The sequence below is a fragment of the Arachis hypogaea genome, chromosome 13, assembly GCF_003086295.3.
Source record: "Arachis hypogaea cultivar Tifrunner chromosome 13, arahy.Tifrunner.gnm2.J5K5, whole genome shotgun sequence".
NCBI classification, from domain to species: domain Eukaryota; kingdom Viridiplantae; phylum Streptophyta; class Magnoliopsida; order Fabales; family Fabaceae; genus Arachis; species Arachis hypogaea.
Window position 1 is genome coordinate 127099062 of NC_092048.1, and position 16228 is coordinate 127115289.

Sequence of the window (16228 nt, forward strand, 5' to 3'; positions counted from 1 at the left end):
TTTTAAGGTAGGGTTTTTAGAAATTATGGAATTTAGAAATCAGGGTTCTTAACATGTTTATGTAAGAAATCATGAATTGAAGTATGAAAATCAAGATTTAGAATGAAAAAATTTGAAGAAGAATGAGTTTTGTCTCCTCCCTGCCATCCTGGCGTTTGAACGCCCAAACACTGCCTGTTTTGGGCGTTCAACGCCCAAATGCTGCTCTCCTGGGCGTTCAACGCCCAGCTGCTGCCATTACTGGCGTTCAACGCCCAGTGGGTGCCCATTTCTGGCGTTGAACGCCCAGATTGCTACCATTACTGGCATTCAACGCCCAGTGGATGTCCATTTTGGGCGTTGAACGCCCAAAATACACTTTTACTGGCGTTTTCTTGCCAGCGAGCTCTTTTTCTCTATTTTGTGTGCCGAGTCCTTCTGTAACTCTGTGGACTTATGCAAATGATTCCTCACCTTAGTGTCAGTGAACTTTATATAAACAAATAAAAATAAAAATAGGGCAAAATGCTTAGAGGATTGTTGCCCCATGGCTGGGTTGCCTCCCAGCAAGCGCTTCTTTATTGTCTTTAGCTGGACCTTGCTAAGCTTTTAATCTAGCTTCAGCCTTGAGCACTCTTGCTCAATGTTGCCTTCAAGATAGTGCTTGATTCTCTGTCCATTGACAATGAACGTCTTATCAGAATCGATATCTTGAAGCTCCACATAACCATATGGTGATACACTTGTAATCACGTATGGTCCCCTCCACCGGGATTTCAGTTTCCCGGGGAATAGCTTGAGTCTAGAGTTAAACAACAGAACCTTCTGTCCTGGTTCAAAGATTCTAGATGACAGCTTTCTGTCATGCCACTTTTTTTATTTCTCTTTATAAAGCTTGGCATTTTCGAAAGCTGTGAATCTGAATTCCTTTAGCTCATTTAGCTAGAGCAATCATTTTTCTCCTGCTAATTTGGCATCAAAGTTTAGGAATCTGGTTGCCCAGTAGGCCTTATGTTCCAATTCCACGGGCAGGTGACATGCCTTACCATACACGAGTTGGTATGGAGAGGTCCCTATAGGGGTCTTGAATGCTGTTCTGTAAGCCCACAGAGCATCATCCAAGCTCCGTGCCCAATCCTTTCTACAGGTATTTACTGTCCGTTCCAGGATTCTCTTTAATTCTCTGTTAGAGACTTCAGCCTGCCCATTAGTTTGTGGATGATATGGAGTAGCCACCTTGTGGCGAATCCCATACCGAACCATGGCAGAGTAAAGTTGTTTATTGCAGAAGTGAGTGCCCCCATCACTGATTAGTACTCTAGGGACACCGAACCTGCTAAAGATATGTTTCTGGAGGAACTTCAGCACCGTTTTAGTATCATTGGTGGGTGTGGCAATGGCCTCAACCCATTTTGATACATAATCAACTGCCACCAGAATATAAGTGTTTGAGTATGATGGTGGGAAAGGTCCCATGAAGTCAATTCCCCATACGTCAAACAACTCAATCTCCAAGATTCCTTATTGAGGCATGGCGTAACCATGAGGCAGATTGCCAGCTCTTTGGCAATTGTCACAGTTACGTACAAACTCTCGGAAATCTTTATAGAGTGTGGGCCAATAGAAGCCACATTGGAGGACCTTGGTGGCTGTTTGCTCACCTCCGAAATGGCCTCCATATTGTGATCCATGGCAATGCCATAGTATCCTCTGTGCTTCTTCTCTAGGCACACACCTACGGATTATTCCGTCTGCACATCTCTTAAAGAGATAGGGTTCATCCCACAAGTAGTACTTTGCATCAGTAATTAATTTCTTCTTTTGTATCCTGTTGTACTCCTTGGGTATGAACTTCGTAGCTTTATAGTTTGCAATATCGGCAAACCATGGTGTTTCCTGAATGGCAAATAAATGCTCATCCGGAAAAGTCTCAGAGATCTCAAGAGAGGGGAGGGGCGTCCCTTCTACTGGCTCTATCCGGGACAGATGATCAGCCACTTGGTTCTCTGTCCCTTTTCTGTCTCTTATTTCTATATCAAACTCTTGCAGAAGCAACACCCATCTGATGAGCCTGGGTTTTGAATCCTGCTTTGTGAGTAGATATTTAAGAGCAGCATGATCAGTATACACAATCACTTTTGATCCTACTAAGTATGATCTGAACTTGTCAATGGCGTAAACCACTGCAAGTAATTCTTTTTCTGTGGTTGTGTAATTTTTCTGGGCATCATTTAAAACACGACTAGCATAATAAATGACATGCAGAAGCTTGTCATGCCTCTGTCCCAATACTGCACCAATGGCGTGATCACTGGCATCACACATTAGCTCAAATGGTAACGTCCAGTCTGGTGCAGAAATGACTGGTGCTGTGACCAGCTTAGCTTTCAGCGTTTCGAACGCCTGCAGGCACTCTGTGTCAAACACAAATGGCGTGTCAGCAGCTAGCAGATTGCTTAGAGGTTTTGCGATTTTTGAAAAATTCTTTATAAACCTCCTATAGAATCCTGCATGCCCCAGAAAGCTTCTGATTGCCTTAACATTGGCAGGTGGTGGTAATTTTTCAATTACCTCTATTTTTGCTTGATCTACCTCTATTCCCTTGTTTGAGATTTTATGCCCAAGGACAATCCCCTCAGTCACCATGAAGTGACATTTTTCCCAGTTTAAAACAAGGTTGGTCTCTTGGCATCTTTTCAGAACAAGTTTCAGGTGATCAAGACAGGAGCTGAATGAGTCTCCATATACTGAGAAGTCATCCATGAAGACTTCCAGAAAATTTTCCACCATATCAAAGAAAATAGAGAGCATGCATCTCTGGAAGGTTGCAGGCGCATTACATAGCCCAAATGGCATTGTTTTATAAGCAAACACTCCAGATGGACATGTGAATGCTGTTTTCTCTTGATCCTGGGGATCTACTGCAATCTGGTTATAGCCTGAGTAGCCATCCAAAAAGCAGTAATAATCATGACCTGCTAGTCTTTTTAGCATCTGGTCTATGAATGGTAAAGGAAAATGATCCTTTCTGGTGGCTGTATTGAGCTTTCTGTAGTCAATACACATGCGCCACCCTGTAACTGTTCTTGTAGGAACCAGTTCATTTTTTTCATTATGAATCACTGTCATACCTCCCTTTTTTGGGACGACTTGGACAGGGCTCACCCAGGGGCTATCAGAAATAGGATAAATAATCCCAGCCTCTAGTAATTTGGTGACCTCTTTCTGCACCACTTCTTTCATGGCTGGATTTAGCCGCCTCTGTGGTTGAACCACTGGTTTGGCATTATCCTCCAATAAGATTTTGTGCATGCATCTAGCTGGGCTTATGCCCTTAAGGTCACCTATGGACCATCCAAGAGCTGTCTTGTGTGTCCTTAGCACTTGAATAAGTGCTTCCTCTTCCTGTGAATTTAAGGCAGAGCTTATGATCACTGGAAAAGTGTCACCTTCTCCCAGAAATGCATATTTCAAGGATGGTGGTAATGGCTTGAGCTCGGGTTTAGGAGGTTTTTCTTCTTCCAGAAAAATTTTCAGAGGCTCTTTCATGTCCTCTGAATCCTCTAAATCAGGCTGAACATCTTTAAAGATGTTTTCCAACTCTGATTCGAGACTCTCAGCCATGTTGATCTCTTCTACCAAAGAGTCAATAAGATCAACTTTCATGCAATCTTTTGATGTGTCAGGATGCTGCATGGCTTTGACAGCGTTCAACTTAAACTCATCATCATTGACTCTCAGGGTTATTTCCCCCTGTTGGACGTCAATGAGGGATCGTCCAGTTGCTAGGAAGGGTCTTCCTAGAATGAGAGTAGCACTCTTGTGCTCCTCCATTTTCAACACAACAAAGTCAGTGGGAAAGGCGAATGGCCCAACTCTGACAATCATGTCTTCAATCACGCCTGATGGGTATTTAGTGGAGCCATCAGCAAGTTGGAGACATATCCTGGTTGGTTTAACTTCTTCAGTTAAGCCAAGCTTTCTGATAGTGGATGCAGGTATTAGGTTGATGCTTGCCCCAAGATCGCATAAAGCTGTCTTGGTGCATTGACCTTCTAATATGCATGGTATCAGAAAACTCCCAGGGTCTTTGAGCTTCTCAGGAAAGCTTTTCAGAATGACTGCACTGCATTCTTCAGTGAGGAGAACTCTTTCTGTTTCTCTCCAATCCTTTTTATGACTCAAGATCTCTTTCATGAACTTGGCATAAGAAGGTATTTGCTCAAGTGCTTCTGCAAATGGAATCTTTATTTCAAGAGTCCTGAGGTAATCTGCAAAGCGAGCAAATTGCTTATCCTGCTCCTCTTTTCGGAGTTTTTGAGGATAAGGTATCTTGGCTTTATATTCTTCAACCTTAGTTGCTGCAAGTTTATTGCCTACAGAAGTGGTTGAAGAAGTCTTTTTAGAGGGGTTGTTATCAGCATTTGTGTGTGTCTGATCCCTCACTGGCAATTGAGTGCCAGAGTTAGAAACTGGAGTGACGTTAGATGCCAACTCCTTGTCTGTTCCTGGCGTCTGAACGCCAGAATTGTGCCCATTTTGGGCGTTCAGCGCCAGATCCTGCCCATTTTGGGCGTTCAACGCCAGATCCTTGCCCATTTCTGGTGTTGAACGCCAATCCTGCTTTGTTTCTGGCGTTGAACCCCAATTTTGGCCATGGTCTGGGCGTTCAGCGCCAGCCTTCCACCAATTTTTTGGCGTTTTAGCGCCAGAATTATTTTTCCCTGGGCTCTTACTGTCCTCAGGTGAATCTTGGGTGGTTTGCTCATTTCTAAGCTTTTTGCTGCCTTGAGGTGGGGTATTTAATGTTTTCCCACTTCTTAGTTGAACTGCTTGGCATTCTTCTGTTATTTGCCTTGACAGCTGCTGCTTTGTTTGCTTAAACTGTTCATCCATATGTATATTAGCCATTCTTATCTCTTGTAGCCTATCTTTAAATTCGGCTAGCTGCCTTGTTAGAAAGTCCAATTGCTGATTGAATTCAGCAGCTTGTTTTACAGGACTGAGTTCAGCAGTTACTGTTTTAACCTCTTCTTTCATGGAAGGGTCACTGCTTAGATACAGATGCTGATTCCTGGCAACTGTATCAATGAGCTCTTGAGCCTCTTCAATTGTCTTTCTCATATGGATAGATCCACCAGCTGAATAATCTAAAGACATCTGAGCTCCTTCTGTAAGCCCACAGTAGAAGATGTCTAACTGAACCCACTCTGAAAACATTTTAGAGGGGCATTTTCGTAGCATCTCTCTATATCTCTCCCAGGCATCATAAAGAGATTCATTATCTCCTTGTTTAAAGCCTTGGATGTCCAGCCTTAGCTGTGTCATCCTTTTTGGAGGAAAGTATTGATTTAGGAATTTTTCTGTCAGCTGTTTCCATGTCCTTATGCTGGCTTTAGGTTGGTTATTCAACCACCTCTTAGCTTGATCTTTTACAGCAAATGGAAACAGTAATAATCTGTAGACATCCTGATCTACCTCCTTATCATGTACTGTGTCAGCAATCTGTAGAAACTGTGCCAGAAACTCTGTAGGTTCTTCCTGTGGAAGACCGGAATACTGGCAACTTTGTTGCACCATGATAATGAGCTGAGGATTCAACTCAAAGTTACTGACTCCAATGGAGGGTATACAGATACTACTCCCATATGAAGCAGTAGAGGGGTTAGAATATGACCCCAGAGTCCTCCTGGACTGTTCATTTCCGCTTAGGTCCATGATGGAGAAAGGGAGATGATGTAAAATAGAAAAATATTTTTATTTATTTATTTATTTATTTATTTATTTATTTATTTATTTCGGAAACAAAATAAATCAAAATAAATAAATAAAAATGAGTGAAAGATTTTCGAAAAAGTGAGGAGGGAGAAAGTGGTTAGGAGATTTTGAAAAGGATATGATGAATTTTGAAAAAGGTTTTAAATTTTTAAATAAAAATCTGAATTTTAGAAATAGATTTCGAAAAAGATGCTTTAAAATAGAGAGAAAAGATATTTTTGAATTTTAAGAAGAGAGAGAAAAACAATAAGATAGCACAAGATTTAAAATTTTTAGATCTAATGCTCCTTGTTTTCGAAAATTTTTGGAGGAAAAACACCAAGGAACACCAAACTTAAAAATTTTAAGAAAACCAGAATAAATTTTCGAAAATTTTAAGAAAAATCAACAAGAAAACACCAAACTTAAAGTTTGGCACAGGATTTAATAGAAAAATTATATTTTTTTTTGAAAAAGATTTTAAGAAAAGGAAAATAAGGATTCTAAAATTTTAACACGACAACAATAAGAAACTCTAAACTAAAAAAGAGAAATTTTTCCTAATCTAAGCAACAAAATAAACCGTCAGTTGTTCAAACACGAACAATCCCCGGCAACGGCGCCAAAAACTTGGTGCACGAATTGTGAATCACACTTTTCACAAGTCGTACCACTAACCAGCAAGTGCACTGGGTCGTCCAAGTAATACCTTACGTGAGTAAGGGTCGAATCCCACGGAGATTGTTGGTTTGAAGCAATCTATGGTTATCTTGCAATTCTTAGTCAGGAAGTCAATTGTATTTATCAGTTGAATTGCGAATAAACAAGAGAGCATGGGTTAAAGGTTACTTGTTATGCAGTAATGGAGAATATGTTGGAGTTTTGGAGATGCTTTGTCTTCTGAATCTCTGCTTTCCTCTGTCCTCTGATTCACGCACGCACGTCCTTCTATGGCAAGCTGTGTGTTGGGGCATCACCGTTGTCAATGGTTACATCCCCTCCTCTTGTGAAAATGATCCAAATGCTCTGTCACAGCACGGCTAATCATCTGAGGTTCCCGATCGTGCTGGAATAGGATTCACCCTCCTTTTGCGTCTGTCACTACGCCCAGCACTCGCGAGTTTGAAGCTCGTCACAGTCATTCAATCCCTGAATCCTACTCGGAATACCACAGACAAGGTTTAGACTTTCCGGATTCTCATGAATGCCGCCATCAATCTAGCTTATACCACGGAGATTCTGATTAAGGACTCTGAGAGATATTCATTCAATCTGACGTAGAACGGAGGTGATTGTAAGACACACGTTCATGGATTGAGGAAGGTGATGAGTGTCACTGACCATCACCTTCTCCATAGTTAGGCGCGAATGGATATCTTAGATAGGAACACGCATGTTTGAATGGAAAACAGAAATACTTGCATTAATTCATCGAGACACAGCAGAGCTCCTCACCCCCAACAATGGGGTTTAGAGACTCATGCCGTCAAAGAGTACAAAGTTTTTGATCTAAAATGTCATGAGATACAAAATAAGTCTCTAAAAGTTGTTTAAATACTAAACTAGTAGCCTAGGTTTACAAAAAGTGAGTAGACTATGACAGATGGTGCAGAGATCCACTTTTGGGGCCCACTTGGTGTGTGCTGGGGCTGAGACTTAAGCAATTCACGTGCATAAGGCCATTTTGGGCGTTCAACACCAGGTTTGGATCCATTTCTGGCGTTGAACTCCAACTTTTAATCCTTTTCTGGCGCTGGATGCCAGAATTAGGCAGAGAACGGGCGTTGAACACCAGTTTACGTCATCTATCCTTGAGCAAAGTATGGACTATTATATATTGCTGGAAAGCCCTAGATGTCTACTTTCCAACGCAATTAGAAGCACGCCATTTCGAGTTTTGTAGCTCCAGAAAATTCACTTTGAGTGCAGGGAGGTCAGAATCCAACAACATCAGCAGTCCTTTTTCAGCCTGAATCAAATTTTTGCTCAGCTCCCTCAATTTCAGCCAGAAAATACCTGAAATTACAGAAAAACACACAACTTGTAGTAAAGTCTAGAAATATGAATTTTTCCTAAAAACTAATGAAAATAAACTAAAAACTAACTAAAACATACTAAAAACTATATGAAATTAACCCCAAAAAGCGTATAAAATATCCGCTCATCAGTGTCGAACACTTGAGCCAGGTCGGACAATAATGTATCTTCGCATTGTGTCTTTATCAACATGTCGTCCACATAGACTTCCATGATCTTTCCAATGTGGTCTGAGAAGACTTTATTCATCAGCCTTTGATAAGTAGCTCCCGCGTTCTTGAGACCGAAGGGCATTACGATGTAGCAGTAATTTGCTTTTGGCGTTAAAAACGAGGTCTTTTCTTGATCTGGTGGATACATGGGAATTTGGTTGTATCCCGAGTATGCGTCCATAAACGAGAGGTATCTATATCCGGAGGAAGCATCTACCAGAGCGTCGATACTTGGGAGTGGGTAAGGATCTTTTGGGCAGGCTTTGTTGAGATCGGTGTAATCGGTACACATTCGCCACTTCCCATTTGATTTTTTCACCAAGACGACGTTGGCTAGCCATAATGGATACTTGACTTCTCTTATGAATCCTGCTTCCAGTAGTGCCTGTACTTGCTCTTCCACCGCTTGGGATCGCTCTGGCCCAAGTTTTCTTCGTTTCTGCTGCACCGGCCGAACTCCCGGATAGACCGCCAACTTGTGGCACATTAGCTTGGGGTCTATACCTGGCATATCTGCGGCTTTCCATGCGAAGAGATCGAAATTATCGTGTAAGAATTGTATCAGTAATTCTTTTGAGTCTCCTCTTAGGATCGTTCCGATATTACTTGTTTTGTCCGAGGTGTCTCCGATCTGAACCTTCTCTATCTCGCCTTCCGGCTGCGGACGGAGTTCTTCTCGTCGCTGAACTCCACCAAGCTCAATTGTATGAAACTCTTCTCCTCTGCCTCTGAGGTTTAGACTTTTGTTATAACAGTGGCGTGCCATCTTTTGATCTGCTTTTACCGTGGCTATCCCCTCTGTAGTTGGGAATTTCATGCATAGATGTGGAGTTGAGACTATTGCGCCGAGTTGATTGAGTGTTGTTCAACCTATTAGGGCATTGTAGGCTGAACTTACGTCGACCACGATGTAGTCTATCTTGAGGGTCCTGGATTGGTTCCCTTTTCCGAAGGTTGTGTGTAGCGATACGTATCCCAGTGGTTGTACAGGGGTATCTCCTAGTCCGAACAGACTATTCGGGTATGCTCTAAGCTCCTTTTCGTCTAAGCCGAGTTTGTCGAAGGCTGTTTTGAATAAGATGTCGGCAGAACTCCCTTGGTCTACTAATGTGCGGTGTAGGTTGGCGTTTGCCAGTATGATAGTGATGACCATGGGGTCGTCGTGTCCCGAGATGATGCCGAATGCGTCCTCTTTAGTGAATGTTATCGCAGGGATGTCGGGTGCTTCCTCCTTTCCCTCGACATGATATACTTCTTTGAGATATCTTTTTCGGGATGATTTGGAGATCCCGCCTCCTGTGAATCCCCCGTGTATCATGTGGACGTGTCTTTCTGGTGTCCGAGGTGATCGCTCAGCTCGTCCGTCATCTTCGTCCCTTCGTCTCTTTCTTTGGTCATCATCTCGGGTAGCCAGAAAGCGATATAATCTTCCTTCTCTCACCAATTTTTCTATGATATTCTTTAAGTCGAAGCACTCGTTGGTGGAGTGCCCTCGAATTCGGTGGTATTCACAATATTCCTTCCGGTTTCCTCCTCCTCTTTTGCCTTTGAGTGGCCGTGCTGGGGGAATTTTCTCCGTATGGCAGACTTCTTTGTATACGTCGACCAGGGATACCCTGAGAGGAGTGGAATTATGGTATTTTTTTATTTTCTCCCCTTGTCGATCTTCTTTCCTTTTGGATTCCTTGTCTTTGTCTCGGTAGGGGGCCCCAGATTTTGAGGTTTCTCCCAGCCGAGCATTCTCTTCCATGTTGATGTATTTTTCTGCTCGCTCCTGTACTTCGTCTAAGGAGGTAGGGTACTTCTTTGATATAGATTGGCTAAAAGGCCCCTCTTGTAGGCCATTGATGAGTCCCATGATGGCGGCCGCTGTTGGTAAACTTTGTATGTCCATGCATGTTTCGTTGAATCTTTCCATGTAGTTGCGGAGACTCTCCCGATCTCCTTGCTTGATCCCTAGTAAGCTGGGGGCGTGCTTGGCCTTATCCTTCTGGATGGAGAATCTGGCCAGGAACTCTTTGGCCAGGTCGTCAAAGTTTGGGATGGACTTTGGAGGTAAGTTGTCGAACCATCTGATTGCTGTCTTCGTGAGGGTTGTTGGAAAAGCTTTGCAGCGAACGGCATCCGAGGCGTCGGTAAGGTACATTCTGCTTCTGAAATTGCTGAGATGATAGTTGGGATCTGTGGTACCGTCGTACAAAATCATATCCGGGAGTTTGAAGTCTTTTGGAATTTTGGTTTTCATGATTTTCCTGGTGAATGGATCTTGTTCTTTGCGTGAATTTTCCTCAGGAGTAGTCCGAGGAGTTTTCGATTTGAGATCGGCTTCTAATTGCTGTAGTTTTTCTTCCAATTCTCGACGTCGTCGTACCTCTCTTTGTAGATCCTTTCCGATTTCTCGTTGTTGTTGGGTTTCTTTCTCAAGTTGTTTCAAGGGATCTTGAAGCGCCTCTATTGCTCCCGGATTTGATGAATTTCTGTCTCAGTTGGATTCTGGGGTATCTTTCAGTGTGATGTCCGCGTTTTTGTGCGGCGTTCTGTTTTCTAGATCTGAATCGTGGTCATTGTCATGGCCGTCCGCCATGGTGGTGGGATGACTTCCAGGTTCCCCGGCAACGGCACCAATGTTCCGAGGGTTACCTGAAACTAGAGGTCGATCTCGGACGAGATCTTCTGTACTGGTCAGGGATAACGTGTCCGGCTGGCTGATGGCGGCCGGAGCTGTTGTATCCGACTTGTTGAACTTACAGCACTGCTGATCCTTGGTCACCGAAGGGTGGGGGGTACCTGCAAGAGACTCCGATGCCTAAGTTAGCACGAGTATTAAGCAGGTTTTTTAGTAGAATAAGAGTATGAGTTATACCTGGGTGCTCCAGTGTATTTATAGTAGTGTGGGCTGACCTTTCTGATATGATAAGTTAGTTATCTTATCTTATCTTATCTTATTTTGGGTGAAGTCAGCTTGTCTTCAAGGGAACCGCCTTTATCTCTATAGGCTTAGATTGCCTTTGGATCTGGGTCGTGTTCCTCTATGTGGGCCCTTTATTGGGTTTTCCTGTCGATTTGGCCGAGCTCTTTGGAAGAGGTCGGGTAGTCTGACCTGAAGAGGTCGGTCGCTTTGTCGCCAATCATCCCGGGTCAAGTAGCTCGACCTAGGGTATGAACAGAAGGAGTTATGGAGGGAGAGAAGGAGTGTTGGTAACCATACCAATAAAGATTTTTCTAAAACCATACAACTACATCACCTCCTGATTTGACTTGAAATGACTTGACATCATGAGAAAAGAAAGATTTGGTTTTATTTAAAATTAAAAGGAAATCAATTTTGCAAAATTAAAAAATTAAAATCCTTTTGGACCCAAACCAAAACAAAACAAAAACAAAAATAAAATAAAGCAAACAGCCCAACAAAACAAAACAAATGTAACAATCATATTGGGCCCAGAGGTGGTTTGGATTAAGGAAACACATTAAACCACTCATGTTTAGATTTTTGAGAATGGCCCAGATGAATCTGCATGTGCAACAGGTTCAGAACACGCTAATTGAGGGAAACGTCCTTCACTTGTCCAGAATTGTCTCATCCCTATTTATGAGACAAAAACTCCAACAAACATATCAGCAACTTTCAAATAACGAATCATGGCTTAAAATCCCTAGACTAGTTCTAAGCATGCAGAATCTGTCCTCAGCAAGTGGTTTTGTGAAAATATCTGCTAATTGCTCCTCCGATTTAGCAAATTCAATGCTAATATTCCCATTTTGGACATGTTCTCTTATTTAGTGAAATTTCACTTCAATATGTTTAGTCCTAGAGTGCAAAACTGGATATTTAGAAATATTAATGGCACTCATGTTGTCACACAACAAGGAAATATTTTCAGCATTTAATTTATAATCAGCAAGCTGTGTTTTTAACCATAAAAGTTGTGAACAACATGAAGAAGCAGCTATATACTCAGCCTCTGCAGTGGATAACGCCACTGTTGGCTGCTTCTTACTTGACCAAACATTCAAGGACTTCCCAAGGAAGCAACATAAGCCTGATGTGCTTCTCCTATCAACTCTATCACCGGCAAAATTTGCATCACAATAACCAATTACAGAAAAATCATCAATCTTAGGATACCAAAGACCAAAATTGGATGTGCCATGAACATATCTAATGATCCTCTTAACTGCAGAAAGATGAGACTCTTTTGGTTTAGATTAGAATCTTGAACACATTCTAATACTTTGCACAATATCGGGTCTAGAGGATGTTAAGTACATAAGAGAACCAATCATTCCTCTATACCTAGTCTCATCTACATCTTTCTCAGTTTCTCCCTTATCTAATTTTGAATTAGGGTGCATGGGAGTTCCCATGGGTTTGGCATTTTTCATACCAAATTTCTTAACTAGTTCCTTGGCATACTTCTCTTGATGAATGAAAATACCTTTTTCAGTTTGTTTAATTTGTAGCCCAAGGAAAAAATTAAGTTCACCCATCATACTCATGTCAAATTCACTTGCCATGAGTTTTTCAAATTCAGTACAAAGGGATTCATTAGCTGATCCAAAAATAATGTCATCAACATATATTTGGACTAGAATGAAAGAATCATTAGAATTTTTGATAAATAGAGTAGTGTCTGTGGTGCCTCTTTGAAAACTGTTTTTCAAAAGAAAAGAGCTAAGTCTCTCATACCAAGCTCTAAGAGCTTGCCTCAAACCATAGAGCGCTTTTGATAATTTGAAAACATGGTTAGAAAGCTCTTTATTTTCAAAACCAGGTGTCTGTTCCACATACACTTCTCTATCTTTCACACCATTAAAAACTGCACATTTCACATCCATTTGATATAATTTAAAACCACAAAACGCAGCATAAGCTAAGAGAAGTCTTATGGATTCCATTTGGGCAACATGGGCAAAGGATTCATCAAAGTCTATTCCTTCTTCTTGGTCATATCCTTGTGCCACTAGCCTTACTTTGTTTTTTGCAATGCTCCCATCCTCTCCTAGCTTGTTCCAAAAAATCCACTTAGTTTCGGTCACTTTCTTTTCATTTGGCCTTGGAACCAATGTCCAAACTTGGTTCTTCTCAAACTCTTGAAGCTCATCTTCCATTGCCTTTACCCAAGAAGGGTCACTAAGGGCTTCCTTGACATTTTGAGGCTCCATTTGAGAGAGAAGGACAATGTTTGTTTCTTCATTTGCCTTTCTAGCAGAAGACCGAGTTCTAACCCCATGAGAGACGTCCCCAATGAAAAAATTCTCAGGATAATTCTTCAACAATCTCCATTCACGAGGTCTGGTGGACTTGGAGGCAAATTCAGTTACCAAGAGATTCTGGAAACTGGTGGTTTTAGGATTTTTTTCAGATTCATGAGACAAGATGGAATTGTCTCTTGAATTTTCAGCTACTGCAGTTTCTGGTTCAGCTTGACCAGAATTTCCACTTTCATGATTTTGCACAGTTTCATCATCCTTTTGAGCTTGATTCCCTGCATCACAGTCTTCCAAAACACTTTGCACCAAGTTAGTATCACAAAATGTAACATGTATGGACTCCTCAATAATCCTAGCATCTTGATGATAAACTCTATATGCTTTACTAGTTGTGGAATGTCCTACGAACAAGCACTCATACGACTTTGGATCAAATTTACCTAAATTATCCTTGTTATTAAGAACAAAACATTTACACCCAAAGATGTGAAAGTAGTCCAAGTTTGGTGGGTAACCTTTCCAAAGTTCATAAGGGGTTTTCTTCAAAATTTTCCTTATGATAGTTCTATTCAAAATGTGGCAAGCTGTGTTAACCGCTTCAGCCCAAAGGAATTTTGGAACATTCAACTCACAAAGCATAGCTCTTGTCATTTCTTGTATGCTTCTATTTCTTCTTTCAACAACACTATTTTGTTGTGGTGTCCTTGGACAAGAGAAGTTGTGAGATATTCCAAATTTCTCACAAAAGGATTCAAATAAATTGTTTTCAAATTTTGTTCCATGATCACTTCTTATAGAAGAGATCTTTAAATCCTTTTCATTTTGAATTTTCTTGCAAAAAGGTTCAAAGGCCAAAAAGGCTTCATTTTTATGTGCAAGAAATAAAACCCAACCAAACCTAGTATAGTCATCCATAATCACTAAACCATAATGTTTACCACCTAGGCTTTGAGTTCTTGTTGGACCAAATAAATCAATGTGTAGCAACTCAAGTGGCCTTTTAGTAAAGATGTCTTCCTTTGGTTTAAAAGAACTTTTTGTTTTTTTTTTCATTTGGAAAGCATCACAAGTGATGTCTTTGACAAACCTTATCAAAGGAAGACCTCTTACTAACCCTTTCTTTACAAGTTTGTTTATTTGAAACATACTTGCATGGCCTAATCTCTTGTGCCATAGCCACTTTTCAGATTCTTTTGAATGAAAACAGACTACATTTTGATCTTTTAGTTCATCAAGGGTAAGTCCATACAAATTATTACAACGCTTGGCAACAAAAAGTACTTCATTAGTCTTTTCATTTACCACACAACATTCAAATCTTTTGAAAGTCAATAAGTATCCTAAGTCACACAGCTAACTTATACTCAAAAGATTGTGCTTCAATCCACATACCAAAAATACATCATCAATGAAAGTAGAGTGTTCATAACCTACTTTTCCAACAGCAATAATTTTACCTTTACCATCATGTCCAAAGGTCACAAAACCTACATCATACTTGTTTAGTTTGATGAAGTAAGATGACCTTCCAGTCATGTGCCTTGAGCATCCACTATCCAATTACCACATATCCTTTTTGTTCTTAGATGCTAGGCAAATCTGCATGAAAAGCTTCAAGTAACCTTAGGTATCCAAATTAATTTGGATCCTTTGAAGTTAATCCATCTTGGTTGCCCAAGTGCATTGAAATCACAAACAACATTGTAAATTTGGTTTTCTCACAACTCTCTTTTCAATGAAACATTGTGCATATGAGTGACCAAATTTCTTGCAATTAAAACAATAATTTTCTGATGTATATTACTGAAATTTAGGTGAGTTATTTTGCTGGAAATGATTGAAGGGTTGAAATTTTCTGGTTTTTGGAGGAGGTGCATTTCTTTTGACAAACCGGTTTTTGTTATAATTGTTCCTCTTTGCAAATGCACTTTCACCAGAATTTTTGAAAAATTTTGGACTTTTCAAATATGAGGTTTTGTTGTAAAATGGTGGTTTCTTGAAAGCAGCCTCATTTTTCGAAATGTATCCCAGACCTGACCTTTTTGAAGTAGGTTCGGTTCTTGGTGAAGGCTCAGTTTCACTTGTGTAAATTTCATCAAATTTCTCCTCAAGTGTTGAAACATATCCAATACCAGATTTGTTAGGTGTGGATTTAGTATTTGATGAAGAAGCCACAAATTTCATAGAGGAATCATTAAAAAGTGCACTTTCCTTGGTTATATAACCTAAACTAGATTTTTCAAATAATGGTCTTTGGCTTGCAAGTAATTTGTCCAAGTTACTAGAACTTTGAACAAATTTTGCTAAGTCACCATTCAGCCTTTTAATCATATCATTCAATCTTTCATTTTCAGCAATTAACTCTTGAGAAGGATCCACAATGTGCTTTCCTTTTAATTTTTCAAGTTCATATTCTAGAAATCTGTTTTCTTCAATAATGTCCAAAGCACATTCAATTTTCTTCACTTTTTCTTTTAAAAAATTATTTTCAGCTTTTAACACATCTCTTTCAGATCTGCACTTATTGTACTTGTCTAGTAGTTTTGAGGTGTTTAGAGTAAAATCATCAATAATAGTATGTAAATCATCTATGGACAAATCATAGAAATTTACCTCATCAAGATTATTGTTTCTAGCCATGAAATAGTCTTTATCTTCACCTTCAAAATCTTCTTCCTCATTGGAGTCGTTCTCAGGATCCTCCCAAGCTGCCATGAGCACTCTCTTCTTTTCTTTCTTTCCTTTGTCCTCCTTCTTGAGCTTTGGACAGTTTAGCTTGAAGTGTCCAGCCTCTTTGCAATGATGATACGTCACTTTGCTCAAGTCCATCTTTTGTTCCTTTGAACTTGAGCCCTTGTACTTGCCTTTGTTCTTCATCATCTTTCTAAATCTCCTAGCAAAAAACATGAGCTCATCATCTGAAATACCATCACTAGACTCACTCTCTTTTGATTCTATTTTTGACTTGAGGGCTATTCCCTTTTTCTTTGAGTCCGGGTTTGTGTGTGTGGTTTCATAGGCAAGGAGTT